The sequence below is a fragment of the Mastomys coucha genome, unplaced genomic scaffold (assembly GCF_008632895.1).
Source record: "Mastomys coucha isolate ucsf_1 unplaced genomic scaffold, UCSF_Mcou_1 pScaffold16, whole genome shotgun sequence".
NCBI lineage: Eukaryota > Metazoa > Chordata > Mammalia > Rodentia > Muridae > Mastomys > Mastomys coucha.
The window spans coordinates 67,340,732-67,348,288 of record NW_022196898.1 but is presented as its reverse complement, the minus strand read 5'-3'; positions in this window follow the sequence as shown (position 1 = coordinate 67,348,288).

Below are 7,557 nucleotides of genomic sequence, written 5' to 3'. Positions count from 1 at the left end.
GATGCTGGGGAAGAGTGCTTATGAAATGCTGTCTTCGGCATACACTGTCATTGTGCTAATGACTTCCAGCAGCTACTACCAGCACAAGACCTGCAGATCGGGGCCTATGGGCAGATAGGGGACAGAAGCTGCCCCTGCCCCCATTAGCCAAGCAGCCATTGGCAGTGAATGGCTACCTCAAAAGGGGCGGGGTAATTTACTTGTGTAGTGTACTCATTGGTTAGTTGGCAATACTTCAGTAAAATGTCACACGCCTGTGCTCATGCGAACAATACTAACTAAACTCAGAGGACTGGGTTATTAAAAGAGACATGGAAGCTGAAAACATGGCTCTGCGGTTAGGAATACTTGCTGCTCTTGCTGAGGATTAGAATTTGACTCCCAGCACTCATGTGTGGCTCACAATTGCCTGTAAGTTCAGTTCCAGGGGACCCAACACCTTCTTCAGGGCATGCACATACACATTGAATGCATTATTTAAAATTATAAAAAATAAATTATAAATTATTATTGATAATTATTAATTATAATTATAATATAATATAATAATAATAACAACAAATTTTTAAATGTTTTTTAAAAAACAGACATAAAAATAGAAGGAAAACTCATTTGGAATTAAAGGGGCCCTGGAGCCAGTGGGAGAGTGATAAGAGAGGGTAGTTGGGGATGAATATGATCAAAATAAATCATGTACATGTAGTAAAATTATAAGACATAAATAAAATATATTTAATAAAACAAAGAAAAATAAGAACACATACCATAAGCTGCAGACAATCATAGACATTTATTTCTAATTCTGCCTACACTCTTTCTGAGTTAAGTACACATGATAGGCAACTAATCAGGGTTTTGTTTTTTAATTAAAAATTAGGACTCAATACTGGGGAACAAAATCCCATTGACTAATCTAAGTACTAGGCATTTAAATTCAGTTTAAAACAAACCATACCCCTGATTAGATATTTGCTACATTTCAATTTCTATAATTTGAAAAGTCAAATTGCAGATAATAAGCACCATTTAAAATAAAAGGGTCTATAAAATATACCACAAATATTAGCAAGAAGCCAAACATTTGTGGCTGCCACCGGCTCCCTTCTGGCCTGCTGTGCACAGGCAGGACCTTGGTTTCAGAAGCACATTAATTAATGTAAGGGACTGTCCCCTTTGAGCTCCGACTCTCAGGCTTCCCTGCCTTCAGTGCCTTCACAGAGCACCTCTGTCCTTCAGAGTGGTGACTGTGAGGAGGCCCAGTCAGGCTGATGGTGTAGATCCTTTTTGTGTTACACTGGTGGTGTTTGCTTCTCAGACACCTCTGTTGCAAAAGTCAGTTCTCACGATGGAAACAGATGTCTAACATCTAGACAGCTTAACTCTCAGGGCCCTGGAGGATGGAGTCGGAAAAGAAGGTGCTAGCATAACAAGGGCTAGTAAGCGCTGCATCTCGGCTTGTAGGTGGTCCCGTGCCCCATTTGTCCTCTGAGGCATCTCCTGGGACATCCTACCCTCTCTTCCCATCACCGTCTCACCTCTATGACCTTCAGTAGCCTTCGAGGCTTCTTAGAGTCTTCCCTTTCGAGATTATCACATTCAGCATGTGAATCTGGGGATACACAGATAACCAACCAGTTAACCTCGTCATTTCTGGCTCCTTTAAAATTCTCCCATGTTTGGAAAGCTTTTGGCGCACCCCTCCTTGCCTACTTCCGGCCTCTGATACTTCGTCTTCTGTTCTAAATCATCTACCCTGCATTTTCTGACAAGATTTTATGTTTAATCACGTGTATGTGATTAAACACATAAGCGCAGACTTCATGGAAGCCAGAAGAGCGAGCATGATTTCTTGGAGCTGGGATACGAGTGCTAGGTCCTAAACTGGGGTCCTCTCCAAGAGCAGTGAGGCTCTCAACTGCTGAGCCCTCCCTCCGGCACCCTTTGATGACTTTGACACATCCCACCTCACCCCACCATCGTTGAATCCCTTCTTTAGTTTGTCCTCCAAGTTTCCACACTCTCCACCAGAGCTAATGCAGCCTCTTGCCTCCTCCCATCTGCCCCACTGGCTTCTCTATATCCAGCCAACGAGGACTTTTCATTCTTTCGTTCTCTTTAGTTTCTCAGGAAAACCAGAAAGCAAAAGACAAAGAAACCCAACCCCAATGCTTGATTTTAAAAGCTTTCTGTCTTCGGGGAAAGACAGGCTGTGGATTGGAGAAATAATGAGCCAGAGAATAGTTTTTAAGTCCTACTACACATGTACGCAGCAGATATGAGCTCTAGGTGGGAGGAGAGGTGTTTAGGGGAGAGGTTCAAGAACGCTAGGTTGTGTGTGGCTGGATGGCAGGGAGAGGTTCCCTGGAGTGTCACATGTAATGGTGGAGCCCATGAAGCTGCATTAGTCCCTGAGAGTCCCAGAGGGCACCTTTCTGGTGGCTCATCTCTGCAGAGGTCCCTGGAGCTAAGTTTAGGTTTGGGAGGCTCATCCATCTTAAAATGCTCTTCGGAGGGGAGAAGTGTGGTAGTAGGATTATTAGCTCTGCTGTTTCCCAAAGGGTGCAGTTGGAAAGGATGTTCTTAAAGGGCGCTGCGAGGTTTGCCTTGGACTTTGGCTCATGTCAGGGATGACGGCAAGGGAACACCATGGATGTAGAGGAATGCACGGGGCGATGGATGAGGTTGTAGACAACCGTGTTGCGCTCCACTGCCGTGCAACACAGCATCTAGCTAGGCACTGCTAACACACCCAGAATATGAGCAAACCCTAAATTAATCCAGATGAAGATCCTGCCATTTGGTAGGATGCTTTCTCAAGACTGAAGGTGAATTGAACTTCATTGCTTCTCAGGATTTTGGCTAAAATGGAGCATACACATTAAGTTGAATTTAAAAATATTGAAAGTTCACTGTATCGTTTATCCGATATCTGTGACTATTTGATTCCACTCCGTTGTGTCTTATCTTGGACATCATGACACTTCCACACTTCAGGGAAAAGTGATGGGTGGGTGCCATCCTTTTAAAAGGAAGAGAAAAATCCTTTCTTCGTAAGTTTAGTAGAAGCATTGTGATAGTGTGTTGATAATGATACAGCTGTGCCTGGCTTGCAGAGAGCCCTCAAAAGTATGTGGCTTTTATCCTAAATGTCTTGCTTATCACTGTTTGAATGGCAGACACTTAATTCATGCTCACTGCCACAAACCTTGATCTGCAACCTACTTAGTTAATAGGAAAGAATGTGTCATCGAAACACAGGTATTTATACAGGATGCACCGTGTACTCTCTAGTGGGTGTGATACACATCTCTCGAAGCAGTCCCATAATGAATGCCTTTTGTTAGTGGTCTAGCTTCCTAAAAACGTGAACTGTAGGAAGCAGGGACATTTGCTTGACAAAGAAATCAGGTGTCTCCAAGGAGATGGTCAGATCATCTTCCATCCCCTGGACCACTGTAAAAGTTGCCTATGCTTCCGGCTTAAAGGATGCAGGGTCTCACTTGAACCTGAACACCCATCCAAATCCATCGTGGCATTTGGTGAAATTTGAGAGCAGTGTTAGAGAGGATGTGAAGTAAACCACGTGGGATTGCAGCACAATGGGGACCCGACACAGGCAGTGACAGGATGATAGGAAGCAAAAGTTGTCAGGAAAGAGAAGACAGCTCACAGGAAGAGGAAGCAGGCAAGGCAGCTACTGGCTCAGAGCCCCGGGGCCACCCACCTCCACAGTCTAGGTGTTGGCTGTCTTGCTGAGGGTCTGCACCTTGGCAACATTAAGGAAATCTAGACTGGCATTGCTAATCAGACACCTGGTAAGTGTCTTCATCTGCATGAAGTAGAAAATTAATTGGAGAACAGACCTACCATGAAGGTGTGAGACAACTGGGAGGGTGACTTGATATAATGCCATGCTTGCCTGATTGAAAAGAACTTCTGCAAATTAATGGCCAGGTAAGAATGAAGTGAAATGTTATATGAGTTCTACTGGTCCAACTGTCCCCACTCTGTCCCCACTCACACTTCCCTTGCTTAATCCTTTTCCCACTTTGTGGTCCACAGAGCCTCCTCCACCCCTCACTAGATGTTCATTGGGGGAATAGCCTTGAGGCAGCCGCAGAGAATGGAACTCCTCCTCCTGCCAAGGAAAACATAGAAACCCCAAATCTTCAAAGGGCCCCAGAAAGAGGAAAGGAAGCCTACAGTAGTTTTGTAAGAAGTTCGACCCCAAGAGGAGTAGAGAGAATCTCATTGAAGCTCTGTTGTTTGGGAGGGTGAACATAGGTAGGTGAACTTGTATGTTCTCCCACCGAGGGATTCACAGTCAGATTAGCATGTGTCTGTTTGTGTGTATGTGACCAACTATTTTCATCACTGGCATTGGTGACATTTGAGGCTGAAGGCTTAAAGAGTCTTGCTGCAGAACACTTTACCTCAGCCCAACAGAGGCAGGTAGCACACAATCTCAAGAGTAACTGCTGACTGAGGAGCAACACACTGGGGGCATATTGACTACATAATGTCCACTGGTGTTTGTAGTGTCTGGTATAGGGTAGAAGCCCTCTCCATAGTGAATTGATAATTTCAGGTTGATCCAAGTTTGGAAGTAGAGAGAACCAGTGTTGTGAAATTTGTGATTTTTTTCAGGTGTATCCAAGTTATTTTCTAGGTTCTCCAAGCACAAAGATAGCATCCGCCTGTGGATGAGTTTTTATCTGACACTTAAAAGCCTCGGGGCAAGGCTGTCAGTATGGCTTAGGTGGATATTAAAGGAAGACTAAACTTGGAAATAATAATGAAAATAAACTTACATCTATTGTCCTTTTAAATTATTTATTTAATTATAATTAAAAAAACAAAGACAAGTTCTCTCTACATAGTTCTGGCTGTCCCAGAGTTTGCTGTGGAGACTACACTGCCCTCAAACTCACATAGATCCACCTGCCTCTGCCTCCCTCCTACATGCTTGGATTAAAGGCATGCTGCTCCATGCCCAGCTGTTCTTTGCATTTTTAAAGTTTTACTTATTTTTACTTTATGTGTGTAAGTGTTTTGCCTGAATGTACTTGTGCTCACCATGCATGTGTCTGGTGCTCTTAGAAGCCAGGGGAGGGTGTTGGATACACTGAAATTGGGATCATCTACCCTTGGGAGTCACCTGTCAGCTTTGGAAGTTGAACCTGGGTTCTTGGCAAGAATAGCAATTGTTCTTGACCTCTTAGCCAACTCTCTAGCCCCCATTGTCCAAAATTTTAACGTAACCCACAGAGACAAAACACAACAAACAACAACTCTATAAAATCTGCTGAAATAACACTTTACACTTTTATGAAACCCTGTAAGAAGAGGATGAGGAATTAAGTGGGTACAGTAATGCCCGGTCACCACCTATTCATTATCTTTATCCAGGCAGACACGTCTTCAGGACCGCTGCTCAACGTATCAGGCAAGGAACTCAGACTTGTAGCTCAACTGCTGCCATCTCTGAAGTTCAGACACATAGGGGGAGTGTATTTGAAGTGGTTAGGAAAAATCTAACAAAAGTTTGTAATATGTCTTTGGTGAAGTGATGCTCTCTGATATTCACATCTGGGGAGAGGCACATCTGGAGAGAGATACCTATACAAGCCTTCAGCTGTAAGATGTTTCCATGACGGATTCTAAGAGGGAAACTTATAGACATTGGGTTAAAAAAGTAAAGAGAGCTGAGCCACTCAACACACAAAGAATGCTGGGCTTTTAACTAACAGTGTGCGTTCTTATAATACCTGCATTTGAGAGGTTAAGCAAGTTTGGACTCTCTGTTTCACTTTGCCCTTTTCTACCCTGGTGCTTACAATAATCCTGGCTCTTTTCTGCTTTTCCCAGGGAACTTGACCCTTGCTGGTACACAACTCAATGAGAGATTAGAGGAGTATTGTCCAGGGAATAATGAGAGTCTAGGGATAAACCAGGCTAGCTTACAAAACTGATTCAAAGAGTGGTTGCCGTGGGTGAGGCCCAGGCCTGGGCTGTGGGTGCGGTGAGTTTCATCAATGCTTCGCCTCAGTCCACCACTTTCTATCTAAGCACATTCACCTTGAAAAGGAGGTTCACGTGGTATTGACCAAATTTGCAAATAGTACAAAGCTTGCAGGTGAAGGAGATAAAGAAGATGACATATTATAATCACAGCGGGATGTAGATAATTCAGGGCATCGGCTAGACAAGAAGTGAGATGAGGTTTAATATAAAGACATGCGAGATAATATATGCACCCGAAAGAAAATAACTCTCGGCACAGATTCAAATTCTGGGGGTATTACTCAGGAAGCTGTCGTGCTGAGTGAGATTTGGGGAGCTCGGTGGATAACAAATTGAATAGGAGTTCACAGTGCAGCTCCACAGCCAAGAAGGACATCGTTATTTTGAGATGGATGGACAATATAAAGTGATCTTTGAAAACACAAGAGAGGATGCAGCGCTGCTGTACACTGTGCAGGAGACATGTCACCTTGAACTCCCTGGTGCCCTGACTTTAACAAAGATGCAATGAGGTGGAAGATTTAGCAAAGAGAGTCATTTGAATGCTATTCAACATGATGCACGGGATTATGTTCCTATGCCAGGTGGGTGCATCTGTAAAAAAAAAAAAAAAAAAAAAAAAAAAAAAAAAAAAAAAAAAAAAAAAAAAGTTTTCTTGTAACAAGGTCCTCTTGCTATTATACTTCCTTTAATGCCTTTTTGACTTTCAGGAAGGGGAAAAAATTGCTTAGATGAGAGAAAAAGACAGAGAGAAGGAAACAACCATATAAATTCTTTCGGGGAGCAGAAAAATGAGCGTTTCATATGTTCAGCAATATTTATGGGTTCTAAATTCCTGCCTGCTAAAAAAAAAATCTTTGGTTCTGATGAAAAAAGAGGGGGTAAAAATTATCATACAAGGACAAGCAGAGCAAGAACAAAGATGGCTTCTGTAGAACCAAGGCTATAAAGTTTCAAAGAAGAGATTAAGGGATTTTAATAAGCACTGTTTCCCATGTGTATGTGTGTGTGTGCACACGCCCGCACTCATGCACATGTGCACACACATGCACTTGTGTGTGTATGCATGCATCTGCTTGTCAATGTGTTTGCCTGGTGCCAGTGGAACTCACAAGACGTTTTTAGATTTCCAGCCATTGGAGCTACAGGTATTGGAGACTAGCCCAATGTAAGTGCTGGGAACAGAACCATGGCCCTCCACAAGAGCAGTAAATGTTTCTAATGATGGAGTCATCTCTCCAGGCCTTTCCCATTTACACCATTAGAGAGCAGCAAAATGGGACACTAGAGTCAGGAAGCTGGTGGAGGCATGATGCCAAGTTTCCAGCTGTCTGGGGGACCTTGAATGGAGCTGAGAGAAAGCTAGGGAAATTTGGGTAAAGAACATTCAGGACTAAATGAGAAGATCAAAGCTCTGGAATTAGATGCTATGTTTTAGTTGGGGTTTAGAAATGAGTGGACAAAGGCCAGGCGGTGGTGGTGCACGCCTTTAATCCCAGCACTTGGGAGGCAGAGGCAGGCCTGGTCTACAGA